The following is a 16,501-nucleotide window of genomic DNA, read 5'->3' as shown; positions in this document are numbered from 1 at the left end:
ATGGTGTCAGTGAGTCAAAAATCACAAATCTCCAGTCAATTGTTTATGAGGCTGTTAGCAGGGCAATGGATGCCCCACGCTTAATTAATAACTCATTAGTGAGATGTGATTATATGCTTGAGCGAGTAATAGGAGCGGCTGCTTTAAAGACGATTGAAAAAAGGTGTTTTGACAATGCTGAGGAGAGTAAGTGGGGGGCGTTGGATGCATCTGAGTGTGTGTGTGTGTGTGTGTGTGTGTGTGTGTGTGTGTATGTGTGTCGGGGGGGGTGTACGTGTGTGCGAGCATGTGCACGTGTACACACGTTTGTCTCTCCTAATGTCTTTGTTTGTTTTAGCTAATGCTCATTCTCACTTTCTTCCTGTGTTTTTCTCAGTTTTTCTCTCGTTTACAATTCTATGGCAGAGTGGATCATGTATGGATTTCAATAATAACTAAAAAAAAAAATTAAGAAAAAACAATCAAACAAACAAAAAACACTCCGTGATAGATTATTGTGACTATGATTGCACCATTCAACATAAACTGAAACACTGTGCATTTCTTTCAAGCAAAATATAATGACATGAAATTCAACCAAGTTCTGCAATTTTCACTTGGGACACACATATCATTTCCCTCAAGGAGTCGCTACAAAGATCTCACACTAATATCAAAAGACAAAAACACAACCGAAGATTAATGCCACTTTAAAATGAATGCCAACTGTAACTACTGGTTTTATTAATGTTGTCCATTAATTAAATAATAATGTTCACCATTAATTAAATGATCAAGTTTGGCCTGTAAAAAAATATTGTGGCTCTGCTGAGAATAAGTACCATTACATCAACGCTACAGTCCGCAAAATAAATATAAATGTGTTTGTGTGTTGAATCAAGAGGCAGGGCTATTTCTGTGATATGTTTATAACGCCAACATTCAGATCATTGTTGACAGACTATCCCTCTGATGTGAGGACACAGTATTTGCTGGATTCAGTAGCTGTTCAAAGGAGGTCTGCCTCTAAAAGCTGAATTAGGACAGTGATTATAGGACAAGGTTTCCGTTGAGCATAATTCAGCCCAGAGAAGACCCAATGAGTGAACGGGGCTTGTAGTTGTTGCTATTTCCACTGCTCCTTGATGGCCACTAAAGCGGAAAAATGGATCTGCAGCTTGAGCTAAAATATGGGTTCTCTCTTTTTCTCTCCCTCTCTCTCTCTTGCTCTCTCTCTCTCTCATTCTTACTGTGTGGTTATGGAGTTAAATGTTCACTTCCATGGCCAAGCTTACACACGCACACGCACACACACACACACACACACACACACACACTCTGTTTCACTCCCTTTGACCGGATTAGCAGTTCTGCAGTGTTAGAAATACATTAAGAGGACTTTTGCAGGCCACTTACTATGCTTGATTATGCAGCTGGAATGGGGAAGGTAGGCGCTGTTTGTAGTTAAATAACTTCTCACATGCCTTTTTCTTTTCTGCCTTTTTTTTTTAAAGCAACCATCTTCAAAGCGTGAACGGGTCAGCAGCTCTGCCACAAAGCCAAGATTGATTTCCACCCTCGGATTCTTTGTTCCCCGGCTTTAAAGAGGACAGGTTCTGCTAAATTAGTTTGTCTGTGTTATTAATGGAACAGCCAATTAAACTCCCGTAAAGCAAGGCTGAGGCAAAACAATGCCGTTACACAGCTTCCCAGAACATTCAAAAAAAAAAAAAAAAAGAAAAAAGAAAAGAAAAAGGAAAGAAGGACAAAATTAGAAACTGTGGGCTCAGTTTGCAGCTCATGAAATGGTTAAGTTATAATTGAGTGAGGATAGGATTAGTTTCCTTCTTGGCAGGGGACTATTCTATAGATGTGCTGTAGATTCACTTGAACTACAATAAATAGTCACACTAGCTGTCATTCTCTCTGCTATAATCTAACTCATAAAGGAGTGCTATGTTGCAGTGCATGCTGGGAGCATAGTAGTTCACAGTGAAATAAAACACAGCGTCACTAGACCAGCCCTCAAACTACTATCATCATCATCATCATCATCATCATCATCATCATCATCAACAACATCAACATCATCTCCGCTGTTCTTATTTGGACAGCTGGGCCCAAACAACCTGAGAGTGTTTCAACTTAAAACAAGAGGACAATTCAAGAGCTCAGCAGACACTTTCCATGAAATCAAGTGTATGAAGTGTATGTGTGTGTGTGTGTGTGTGTGTGTGTGTATGTGTGTGTGTGTGTGTGTGTGTGTGAAAGAGAGGGGGGTTGTAATACAGGAAATTAAGAGTCAAACTTTCAAACTTTGGGAAAAGGAGAGAAAGACTGTATGTGCGTGTTGTATTTCAAACATCACACACCATTACACCAGCATTTCTAAACACAATGTTAACCACCACAGCTAATGGCAGCTTCCATTTCCAGAGTAACCACAAACAGAATTTACATTTAGAAAGAGTACTTCACTAAAACCTTGTAAAAAGCCCATGTACCAGCCCTTTTCCTCCACTCATTCCCTTAACTAACTTTGCATCTAAAAAGGCAATGCAATAATTTGTGCTGCCAGTGACAACTCTGGATCCATTCTGTTCGTTCATCATTAAAGCGAGACCTTATTGACTGAGTCTCTATAATGACCTTAGTGTTCTGTAGTCATTATCTTACAGCATGTGCAAATCAACCAGTGCTTAGCAATGGTAATGACCCATCAAATCCCAAATGGCTCCCTGAAGTGTAGAGTGACCATGGGAGTGTGGTAAATGAAGTCACTGCCATTCGGTTAATCATCAGGTTAGAGTGGATGGGCTGATGAGAACAGTAGGAGTATCAATATGTATGTGTGCATTTTCGTGTGTGTGTGCATGTGTGTGTGTGTGTGTGTGTGTTTTATGCTCCATGTTAGCCCTGTTACTGTATGTATTTTTGTCTGTCTTGAAACAGGGAGATGTGGCAAAGTATGCAACCAATATTTGTCATTAAGCTTCATTTCTATTTGTTGATCTTTCATGAGAATTTGACTAAAAATTCATTAAATTGTAATATCTTCTTTTTTTTCAAGTTAAAATACTGATAAGATTAACATATATTTGCTTAATCGCAATGCATATTTTTGGTGTTACCATTATCACCTACATTGAGAGTAATGCTGGGAGCAGTCATCATTTAATGTGCCACTAAGATTTTGAGTTCTCTCTGTGTTTAACCTCAACTTCTTAGCAAATTAAACAAATACTGACAACAATATCAAGTCCGCACTGTTAATTCAGCAGGAGGCACTCAGCGACCCTGACTGTAGCTCACAGAATCTAGATAGCATATCTCTGGCAAAATTTGATGTTTATCAGAGCTGGGTGAAAGTTCTCAGTATGTAATCCACCAATCCACAGCAAAGAGGGTCAAGAGTGTCTGGCCTCCACACATCCTCAACCTTGCCCCCTGAGCATTCTGGGAAAGATACCCAATACTAATTCTGCCACATCTGGCCCCAAAAATGCGGGGCCCGCTTTCTCTTGCGATTAAAAATGCACCAGTGGTTGCCATTTAACACCTGTTCGCCCTAATTTCCATTCTAGGGGACGCAGTGGATTTCAAATCATTTATCACTTCCTAAAGTGCTTCCACATGTGGGGCTCTCTCTCTCTCCCCCTCTGCTAGGCCTTTCCCGCCTCCGGCCAACCTTTTCCAAATGTATTAAAATTCAGTTGGGCCCAAAGAAGTTCAGACACTGATGTTTCATTGTGGTGATGTCTGGTAATTATTAGACGAAATTATGGGTCCCACTTGTGACTTGACAAGGTGGACTCCATGCTGAAGAGAAGGGGCTAGGGTAGAGGGCTGGGGTGGGCCTGAGTGGAGGGGTGGAGTGGGCTTTGGGGGTCTTTGGAGTTTTGTAGACTTTCAATAGCCTCCCCTATACCTGGGTGTCAGTCACAGACCCCGACAGATCGGCACTGTGACAACCCCTAAGTACTTTAAGATCTTGGTGTTCCTCAGGGACCTGTTCTGGGACCACTGTAGAAGTTTGTATCAGAAACATTACAGCAAGAACAAATGACTCTTGCTGCATTGGACACAGAGACGTTTTTTTGCTTAAGTGCACGTGAAAAATTAACCAAGACATTTTAGGAAGAAGTGGAATATGTAAACTGCAAATGTAAATGTGGTCATTACTGTCATGTATAAATTATAAAGATTCACACTATGCATACATTATAGTCAAACTAGTTCCTTATCTCACCAACTAGTTCCTTATATCACCAAAAAATACATGTTTAGCAAGCCTAATGTGATCAAGCATGTTATTTCACTGCTCTCTGGAGCCAGCTCAGTTTTTGGGCTCCTATACATTCAAGTGTGGCCAAAAGGTGAGTTGGTTCAAAAAAGCTTTTGAGTATGTTGCTTTCCTTTTATTTTGACCCAACTTTTCTTCAACAAAATACGAGCCCCCATAAATAAATTAAATAAAATGAAAAGACAAACAAAAAAATGTTCATTGTGTAATTATATGACACAAATGTACAGCATTATTTACAATCTTTCTTCTTCTCTATGTTGGTAATTTTGGCTTTCTTAATCCACATGGTTAGTGGAGGACAGGTTTTCCAGATCGTGACTTAATGCTTGTCTGACACCATAAAGATTTACAGCATATAGTACATCACATCTACAGAAACATTCTTCTCTTTGAGAATTCTCATTGAAATTGTCCAAGACCTGGGAAACAAAGCAGCATATTCTAAGTCCTTTTGTGATAATAGATGTTCTGTTTAAGGCAGGACAGAGATAATGTCTAATGCATGTCGAACAAGGCCTGCCGCCGGGCTGATAAATCATGAATTGGTGAGTAATTAGCATATTAGTGCAAGGGCCTTGTATATAAATGCATTAAATGTGGAAATGCCATACACCTCCCCAAAATAGGGAGCTATTTCAGTTTTAAAATTAGGAGCATATATGATGTGCAAATAAATACATCATTGCATGAAACCCCAATAGATGAATGCAAAAGTAAAATCATAAAAAAGTGGGGGGACAGAAAAAAAATGCATTCAATTTATGAAGTTAATTAAAACTTAAAAATCACACCTTTAGTTGCTTACCAAATAGGTTTTCAACATTTTTGCGCTCCATCTTTTGAAAGTTGAATTGTTTGAAAGTGTACTGTAAGTGTTTTTAATTGAAGCTGAGCTGTGAAAATGTGCACTCATCAGATACGCTTAATAACAAAGTCCATGAAATTGCTAATTAGAATTCCATTAAAAGGTAGTGCTTTATCGTCAAAGGAAATCGTAACCTTTAAAATGCTTTCAGGAAGGCCCACGACTCTTCAAATGGGCAAAAAAGGGAGAAATTTATTACTTTTGATGTAATATCTCTTTTAGGATTCAAGCTAAATTGGGCTATTTTAAACATGTCATTGTTTTGCACGTAATTTATCAGACTAATTAACAACAGTTATTGCTGGGGTTGGGCAGTTGACAGCAGACTATGCTTTTCAAAGAGCGCCAAACAGCCTCACAAAATTTCTGTGTGTGTGTGTACGTGTGTGTGTGTGTGTCTTTTGTCTTTGTCTGAAGAAAATCAGACCACAGTCCTGTGGTTGTTCATAAGCATTGTTAGGAGCAATGTCTGGATAAAGAATACATGACCTTAACTCATTGGAAACACAAATTCTTCCCCTAAATTTTCAGCATCGCATCACCAACTGAAATGAAGTCATACATCTTAAATGTTATTTTTGCCAAAAGTAAACGCAGCAAATGGAAAACATTCAGCGTTTTCTGAAGTCTTTGAATTCTGATTGTTGATGAAAAAGGTAAAGGACAGAAGTTGTGTAGAGAAGACAAGAGAGAGAGAGAGAGAGAGAGAGAGAGAGAGAGAATAAAGAGGTGTCTCTCTGAATTTAGAAAACTATGATGTGTTCATTGTGAAAATGAGAAGTCCATGTCGAAACTAAAAGTCAAGTGTGATATATGATGTGGTAGCCTCTCCATATTTTCTCTAGGGTTAGATAGTTAAATGTGATATATAGATTTAATATTTAAATTCAAGGCTCGCCGTGCATGCAAATTATGACCAAATCATGATCAAAACAAGTTTGTGGTGGAACACTGAGTCAGATGATTCAAAGCTGGCACTAAAAAAACCTGCTGACGTTCAAGATGCTGGCTCCTGTTACAGTTGGAACTACAGTGTTTTCTTAAAAAAAGGAACCAGTACAGTTCTAAACTCCAGAGGTACAGTGTTATGTGCAAATGTTTGTCTGACTATAGTCTGACTACAGCTCCCTATCAGATTCGCTAGTATTTGTCTGTAACGAAGCGGAAAGTGGTTGTTTAGGCCAGCAGGGGAGCATCAACACATGCCACAAATCAGCCCTTCACTACAATTCAAGGCCCCCATGAAGTTAATTACCAGTATCTCAAGCAGCAAGGCATGCTGGGAATGCAGCCATTTGATTTGCCCTGTGGGCATCTGAAACCTTTTGCCTGAGAATGACGGAAAATCTTTCCTTTCAGCCCTCTCCTTCGTTCTTCATCTCCGCATGCACATCATTAAACACTCAATCAACAATTACCCATAAAATAATTTTAGTCACAAACCAAAATGACTCAGACAAATTCGCTTTAATTAAGTAATGGTTATTCTATTAAAAGCAACCACAGAAATGACAAAAGCACAGTGCTACATGGAACAAATGTAGGACTCACAGTCACACAAATTCTAGTTTATCTGTTGTATGTTACACTGTCCTAATTTTATGGAGAGAATATACTTTGTGTACAATGTCATTTGGATTGTGGTTGAACTTATATCATTGTATTTTAGGTCTGGTAATATGATTGATTTGATATTCCAATCATATGCTGAATATATGAATGAATATGTGCTGAATATATGGGGAAAATGTATAGATCAATTTTTGGGATGTGGCATAGAGAGCAAAACAAAACATATCAGTTTTACTATTGTCTCAGTAGTAAAACCACCACATCAACACAACAGATGGATAGAACTGTAACTCTGAAGCATCATACTACAGCACTGAGTACTGCAGAACTCAGAAAACACAGAAACTCAAATAAAGATGGATCAGCTTAGTCACGGGACAGTTTAGCGTTTCCCGTGTCTGGGCCAATTTGTGGGATAAGTTTGAGGCATGGTGCTCCTGCTTGCCCTGTTGATGTGTGACTCATTTACACCTCAGTGAAGGTGACATGCAGTCGTGACCTTGTGAGTGTGGTAGCAAATGTAATTAAAGCAGATGGCCCAATCAGATGACCAGGGTCGTTAAAAAAAACGAGTGGTGACTGAGGGTCTAATTCTCTGTCTGTGTTAACTCTGCTGCTTATGGTCTATTCCCACAGTACTTTGTTATGGTTTTGTTGTGTTATTTACATCCAATAGGAATCTCTCTTATTAGAGCTTTGGGTACAATTAAACTGAATGGTAAACACAGCTGGGAGTGGGCAATTTTTTTTTTAACTGTGTCTCCAGACTTCCGTTTAGACCGATCTCTGGTGGATTAAAAAATGTATGTGAAATAGTATGACAGTGTGATTGTACCTTTTGTTTGTTTTTGTTTGTATTAAAAATTTAAGCGAATACCTGAGCCAAGAGGACATCAATGTGCTATTTGGACTTGGCTGTACACTGGTCATAAACATCAATTTGAATGGGCATGCATAAAAATAAAATGTTTGTCACTAAATTGTACCAACTAGACTTCTAACAGTAAATACAGAGGAAAATATTGGTGCTTGCCTGAGACCTTAATAAGTTGAACTGTCCATGTCACTAGCCCTGTAGACATTAAAAAAAACCCCAACGCATAGACCATGGGAGTATTTCATTTCGAACAAATAATAATAAATAATTCATTTATCTGAGCAAGTTAATTTGATACGTTTTTAATATCCTTGCTGTATTTCTGGGCAGAAAAGGGACAAGAACATTGAACATAGAGCAACTCAACCTGTAAACAGACAGAACCAAGAGTGCACAGGCGACATAAATTTAATGAGGCAATTTATTGAACTCTAGTTACCTCACCTAGTTACCTCTGTCACAAGGAACAGGCTTAGTCGGCAGGTGTTTGAATTATTATCTGTCTATTACTCTGGCTATGAAATGATGACTTACACCTGTATCCTGTTTCCATTATTATTTTTTTTTTCTTTGGAGAATCACCACTGATCTGGTCTCTTTTTATTGGCCTGTTGGATAGTCAGTGCCACTCACTAACTCCAGAATTCTCACATGAACTTTTGTGTCTGAGCAAATGAGACAGTGCCAGATACTGTAGGTATGTTTACCATGTTCAGTGTCTAAAATATCAGTGTGCTCATGGTCATTACTGATCAGTACTTAATGGCTGGTAATGTGTGGCTCATTGTCAAAGTGTACCTACCTTGTTATGCCAGCACATAGACTTATTTTTAGCCACAGAATCAATCTGCTTGTCCTTCTAAAACACATGAATAAGTCTACTGCTTTATGCTTTGATATAATCTTCTTTTGCAGATTTTTTATTTGGAAATACATTTATTATTTATGTTGCTGAATATTCTTTTAGTACAATGTTCAGCATTTTATCCAACAGTACTTTATAATGATATTATGTCATTCTCTATTCTGTATTATTGTATTGATCTACAGTTCTAATTAACAAATGGTCTTCCATTATGGTAACACTCTAGATGACTGACCCCAAAATTATGAGACAGGCAGCCTATTCCAGCTGTAAAGAACGGTAAAGACTGTATGCTGTACAGACTCCAAGCTCCCCATCAAACACGAATAATTTAATTTAGCACAAGACTTCCATGATAGGTCTTATCAGAAGCCTTCATCCCAGCAGACCATAGTGAACCATAGTCTTTGTCTATTACACCAACCTATGATTTTTTCTTTTTCTGAAGTGAAAGATTACAGAATCTAAATAAACACAATACACACTGGCAATACTCCCGTTGCCCGAGTCTTATCTCAAAACACTTTAATGAGACTCCAGCTTCTAACCACTTGTTTCAAGGAAGAAAACCTCTTCCTAATGATACCACAGCAGGGACTTTAGCGAGAGGGAAGTAGGGAGAGAGGGAGGGAGAGGAAGGGAGCGAGGGAGGGAAAGAGAAGAGGAAAGGAGCAGGAGACAGAAGAGAGAGAGAGAAAGAAAAACATTAATCATTAGCCCCAGTGGGATCTTTTATATTCTGTCTCGCTCGGACAACAGCAATTAATACAGCAATTATTATCCTGAGCTTGTAGCAGAGTAGAGAAAACTTCATCGCCATCTCACCATGGTGTAGAGAGAAGGGAAAGAGAGGGGGGAAAAGAAAGAGACAGAAGGAAAGAAGAGGGATGAAACCAGATTATTCACCACTCTAGAATCCTCTTTTATTATACAGGAGAGAGAGAGAGAGAGAGAGAGAGAAAGAGAAAGAGAGAGTGAGTATCAGTGAACAAGTATTTAGTCAGCAAATTACAAACTTACATCACTAATAGATCTTCAGTCTCAGATAAAAGCTAGTTTGGTGCCATCTACCATGGTGTTTAGAAAACAGTGAAACTGGGGAGACGAGGTTTGAAGATGACCAGTTTTTGCGGTCAATTCAATCTGGGGTCACTTCTATTTCAACTCCTTCCTTTTTCAAGAAATGAGCTGAAATTCATTTCACAAATTGGCATGGCAGGTGCATTCATAGGAAAATGTGGGTGATTCATGTAGAGTGAACTGAATTTAGACTGTTGTCTAAACTGACACCGTTAAAAGAAAACAGACCCCAGCTGTAATCAGAAATGCCTTTGTTATACACATCTGTCTGCATGATGCTTCTGATCATCGCCATAATGTCTCTTTATCAGACACTCAGACACACACTCATAAATGCGCGCACACACTCACACACACACGAATGCATGAAAATACACACACACACACACACATACACACATTTTATATAAACTGATAAACATGTAAGTGTTTATCATTGCTGGGCACCGGTTAGTCTGACTTAAACACACATATCGGTTTAGCCAACTACAGACAAATACTCTGTCCTTTTCGGTTCATTAAAGGCTTGTTCTATAACACATAGAGATGCAAACCTCCTCTTGTCTGAATGGTAAGTTTCTGCTACTCTAGTAGAAAAGAATGTGAGTGCATTATCCAACATCAGAACTCTGAACTTTTTTTTTTAAATTAAATTAAATATACTACAGATTCAAATCCTCTTCTCTGTTCACACATTCATATTACAGACACTCATGTGTCTCTGTCATAAACATATTTCTATAGCATAGGTCTAATCACCTCTGTAGTGAACGTACCTGCTCTGTCTGACTAAAGAGATGTTCAGGTACAACCTGTCCTTAGACTGTACAGCTGCCATATCTGTTAACAGAAATACTCACCCCTCTCCTCTTTAGAATAGCACTCACCCCTCTTCAAATGAGTGTTCATTCCTCTACTAGCATCTGTTTCATTCTCTCTCTCTCTGTCTCTCTCTCTCTGTCTCTCTCTCTCTCTCTCTGTCTCTCTCTCTCACTGCTTCTATTTCTGATCTTACCCACTCTTTCCTCGCCTGTACTGGGTGACAGAGCACATTGGAGTCCTCTTCCACCCAGCCACTGTAAAATCTCATCTGACAGCCAATGAAAACAAGGCGGATGCTTGCATGTTATCTTGACACGGCCATGCTAAGCTGCTGCTAGTGATGCTAAATGCTTGTCATAAACCTTTTTAAAAGCCCTATCGCCTAATGTGGACTCAAATGAAAGCCGTTCTGCTGGCTAAAACCTTTAGGTTTCTTCAGGGATAGAGAGGAAGGGCTAGCTCTTAGCCTAAACAATGTGTTTTAGAAGCATTGTTGTTTGAAGCATATCGTCGCACCAGAGAGCACACAATATTTTTTTTAGTCCCTAGCTAGTTCATTGAAGCACTGTCTTAATTACCACCATATATACTAATCCCTATCTGTTAAAACAGGTCCATTTATCTGGTTAATTCATATGTTCTGAATTCAACATTGTAATTGTCTCCAAAAATTCATGCTATCAGTTCTTCTGACAAAATGGTAAAGGCATGTCTTTGGCCTAGTCTTCTGGACTCATAGCACATTGCAGCTGGTTAAATAGTAGGTATTACATGAAGTACCAATCTGTGGATTAGCTGTGAACAGATTGAGAGCTGGAGTATGGGGGAGAATAAAGGCATATGCCACTTAGGCTGTGGAGGTGACTCCAACAGTGGAGGATCACACACAGCATAATGAAGCAGACACGTCAGTGTAGACTCTGTGTGCTACAGGCTTCTGTAAACACAGTTTGCATTTTTTTTTAAAGGTTCATCTATGTAGGATTAGTTTATTTCTGACTTTCAAAAGTGGAATGTATTCTCAATACGGAAGTGACATGAGGTCATAAAAAGTAAAATTTGCAAAATTCACAATGGAGACCAGCACGCTGCGGGTGCAGCTTGAAAGTAAATTTTAATCCGGGGAGACGTTCTGTGCCTTCTAATGTCTACGTGAACTAACCGTCGGCCCCCCCCCCCACCCTTATTAATGTCACTTAAAACCAAACACTATTATTTCAAATTAATTACAAAAGTCAATACATTGAAAAGAAAACCGTTATTTTACCTCGTATTTTACGGGCAAAAGAAATGCGTGTAAACAATACAGAACACACTGTGAAAGCCCGGGGAGTTTGAAGGGTGAAATTAGCACCTGTCCGCACAGCTCATCTTGTTTGGCTTCTTTTCCACTGAAGAGGCTGTTTTGTACCCTGGCTGGCCCATCTTCCTGCACTGCCTTCATTTATTTACAGGGTGTTGTGTTGCGCCCCATGCCCCGGTACACAAAAGCAGAGACGAGCAGGGAGCAGAGGTGCTGTCATTGTCTCAGGCAGGTGTGGAATAACATCTCCCCAGCAGGTTGTAATTAGAGTGGCAGGGGTGTAATGAGGGTGCAAGATTCCCCCTTCTGTTTCGACTGCCAAACTGGACCAGAGGAAAAGATGGCCACCGCTCCTGCTGCTTTCCTCCACTGCCTGAGAGCTTCAAAGCTGAGATAATGGACACTATAAAGTTCTCAAGGAATTCTAATGAGGTCTTATAAGTCCACTTGGATTCAAAAACTTGTAGTATTTTTTTTTATTGGCTTCAATGTGAAGTTCCACTGCTTCTTCTATAACGTCACTGCACTCCTCCGTTTTACTGCTTTCAGCGAATGCCTGGCAAAAATCAACAATGAATTACATTCACCATTGTTGACAATCTCTAAATTTGAGCAAAACTTTAAACCCCAACTGTGAAGAATTCTTTGGCAACAACAATATCTGGAACAGTTTTCAAAGCTTGATGAGTGGTGTTTAACATTGCTTACAGTGGTAACAATTGGAGAGGATGCAGTTTTGCATATTTATTTTGACAAAATATGAGATGTGTTTTGTTAAAGTCGAAAGTCAACATTTTATCTTGTATTTATTGAGTAAGTGGCTTACTGGTTGTTGAGAAGCTTCACTGGCTCCCCCAGAAACCACTGCACACTCATGTGAACATTTTAGCCTGTGTTCACACAAAGTGAGTACACCCGCTTGACCCCTCCCTCCAACTCTTTCTGCAATCTTGGCAAAACGAAAACTTCTGTCAGCGTCAGATTGAAATTTATATCAGTTTTTCGGGTGTAAGCCAAAAAAGCGATCTTACTCAACATTATTGTGATAAGTTTGGTGCCAGAGATAGGAAAAAACGGGGGAAAAAGAGAGGAAAAGTGCCCCTGTGCCTCATTCACCAGATAAGTCTAGAAAGCCAAGATTCTCCCCTCAACTCCATCAGCAAGCTCCAAACCTGACCCGTGAGACGAAAAGAATAAATGCTGGGTTACTGCCTCTTTGCATAATATTTGCCCCAAAGCAACGCTGTGTCTCCAAGTGCACACAATTTTCTCAGGAAAATACAATCGATCCTCCCTCAGAATAGACTTGAACTATCTGCCAGAGGAGCTGTGAATGTGAAGCAATCTCGCGGTAATGTAGATCAAATAGGGGCATGCTGGAAAAACGCTTTGCGCCATGTTTTCAGCAGAGTGGAACATTCTTGTCTGGTTTTTAATTACAGAAACACAAAACGCCTTGTCATGAACAAAACCCTAACATTCGTAGTAGTTGATATCGGGGTATCATATTTCACATAATTACCCCTGAAACCAACACGATAGTCTCATATTGTTTTGTTTTTTTTGACAGCATTTTCTCATCTAGGATAAGGGGCTGAAGGAGATTAAAGCTGGTCATGTGGTTTCATCATTAAAACTAGTGGTAGACCATATACACACAGACGCACACATAAACACGCACATACAGACTGACATACAGGAGCGATGAAAAGGGCTTTCTGTTACATCACATCCTGCAAAATACCATGTCCCTTTTAAAGGAGACATTGTCTCTCAGCAGGCTGCTATGTATTTCCAGTATTAGAGACCTTTGATGGTTGAATTATATAATACATGCTGTTGTAAGACTGGTATGACATCAGTGCCACTCCTCCAGGCATTGGCAAGACATTCTGGTTGTCTAAATGTCGGTGTGAGCTTATATATGTTTGAGAGAATTCCACTGAGTTCAGAATACCTATTACGCTACATCATCAGACAAATAAAACTTTTAAATGAGTTTGACAACAGCGTTACATTTCCAATCTAGCTGCACATTTACGGGGGAAAACAATGGTAAAAGAATTCTAATGAGACTGAGGAGAAAAAGGCGATACATAAATAAAGTGAGGCCAGATCATTTCTTTCTTTATTTTTTTAATGAACACAGCACTATCTCTCTCAGAACCACCAGCATGAAATTCCCTTCGGCTGCAGCGAGGCGTCGAACGTAATCAAACCTCTGCATCAGTACACACTCAGTGGTAGCACGTGCGTGCTCTCTCTCACAAACACACACACACACACACACACACACACACACACACAGACACACACACACACACACACACACACACACATTCACTTCTATGCTTACATACCACATACAAACAACACTCACTACCTCAAATTATTCTCCAAGTTTATCACATTTCTGAAACATTCCTTTTTCCATATTTGTTCCATCTATTTCACTTAGATGGAACATATCAAATGTCTTATTTAGAAAATGTCTCTGTCAGGTTTTGCATACACAGCTGTATGAGTAACTCAAATATTTATTTTCACATTTAAGGCTCAAACCAGATTAATGTTAGGCTTTGACAAAGAATATTTAAATACTTCAACACTTTTTTAATGGATTAAGATTAGAGAAGGAGATACATGAAAATACAGAATTCACTTTCTATTTCTGCATTTAGTTAGTCATTTTTCCTACCTATTTATTTGTCAACAATTCACACAATTTATAACCAGACACACACACACACACACACACACTAGGTATTACGTGGACCATGTGTATCTGACCACACTCTGAATATGCTAAACATAAGCAAAGCGGGAGACAGTATTACATTGTCCCACCCTCTCCCCTTTTGGTATGGGAGTGAACTATATCCCTAACTGACATAAACAGTTTGTGGGCATGCTCGCATTTCCTAACTTGTCCAATGAGAGGTGTCCATATACTAGAACAGGGCTTCATATCCCCCCTACTGAGAGGAGAATGTCAGAAAGAGGGGAAGAATGTCTGGGGAAAATGTCGGGAGGATTAATGAACACCTGGCAACCTTGGACGTGGCTTTCTAAATGGCAGAGGGACTAAGACGAAAAAAAAACAAAAAACAAAAAAAAACCCCAAAACAACCAAAAGCAAAACTTGAATAACAGTATTACAGTATTGTCTTATTCTACATTGTCCTCTAATGCTATGCAATGGCTAAAATAACATTTCTACTATACACAGGTTTCCCAGGGATTTAATCTTTTAACATATAAATGACTAACAAGCAAAGAGCAGTGGCCTCAAGCTACCATGTGTAAAGAAAAAAAATAGCCAGTGTGTCTTTCATGAAACTCACAGAGAATATACTGAAAACTGAGGTCAACTGATTTCAGTCCAGACAGTTTTCGACAACTTAATTCAGGTTTAATAAATTATCTGCCTGTTATTCATATTTTTCATTATTTTCCAATCTCTGATTAAAAATTTGCCAGACAGCAGTAGAGCTAGACTGGCCACCAGTGTGAAATACACCACACTTAGGAAATATTCAAAAGGAGGAGAGTTTCACGCATCTGATTTGGGTTTAAGGGCTAACAGAGTAACACCACAAGAAGAGTTTGGACATTTTGACTCTTAGTTGTAACTTTTACGATGAAGTATTGCAATGGAGTTGATGTGAATCATTTTGTTGGATTTTTTCTCGCATGAAGAAACACATTTAATGACAAGTGGAAAAACACTTTTGAAAACTCTTAAATATGGCACTATTTGTATAATGTATTTGACAGACTTTGCACAGTTTTTATTCATTTTTAAGTAAAAATGGCTCATTTATAGCTCAGATGCAGATTAGTTGAAAAGGAGGGACTATTTGCTTTTGACCTGTGAAACAGTGCCAACTGTTGGCGGACAACTGGAAAAAAGAGATCATTTGTAGTTCTAATCATTTAAAGTGATAGCAAGTGAGAGACTGTACAGATTTTTCTTTGTGAGTAGCATAATGTTCATGAGAAAGCTGTACTTTTTTTCTTTTCTGATAGTTAGAGTTCTAACTTATGCTACAAGTCACATAATCACTGAGTGATGGTTGCATATAAAGTATGCCATACGGACATGCTCATACCTGTTCATTTTTTAACACACGCACACGCACGCACACACGCACTCACACACACGCACAAACACAAACATGTACATATATATACACAAATGCACACACAGACACACACACGCGCGCGCGCCCACGCCCACGCCCACACACACACACACACACACACATGCATACATCCTCGATAATAAATTACTTCGTGCCAAGGTCTTTTAAGACTGGCAGTGAAACAGTCACAATACAATACCTGTCTTACTGGTCAGTTGACCTCAGTTGACCTTCCTGCAGTTTTACGCTGCAGGCCGTAGTCCCAACCGCCCCTCTGAGTCATGAAAACATAGCTGGTGAAATCCCTATACTCCCACCCCCACCCCCACCCCCACCCCCCACCTTTCTCTTTCCTTCTCTCCATCTCACTCTTTTCCCAGGCAAGGTGCAGTTATAGCTTTCTCTCTCCTGTCCGCCTCCCTCATTGCTTGCACCTGCTAAAACATTTGAGGTATTTGAGGCGCGGGGCAACACATTTGCTTTTCATTTGAACCTGCCTGCCTGGACCTTTGAAGTGCACAATGGCAGAGCAGCAAAACCCTCCATCCCCCGCCTTAATCATTTACCTCGTACTGGTGCATTCTCTGCAGCTAACCTATCAAGCGGAAAACGAGTTTGGCCCGCTGTTTTTAACTCCCTCTCTCTGTCACTCTCTAACTCTCTCCCTCTTTTTATTTAGTGTTTGAG

The sequence above is a fragment of the Chanos chanos genome, chromosome 4 (assembly GCF_902362185.1).
Source record: "Chanos chanos chromosome 4, fChaCha1.1, whole genome shotgun sequence".
In the NCBI taxonomy this organism is placed as follows: Eukaryota; Metazoa; Chordata; class Actinopteri; order Gonorynchiformes; family Chanidae; genus Chanos; species Chanos chanos.
This window is presented reverse-complemented; position numbering follows the sequence as displayed.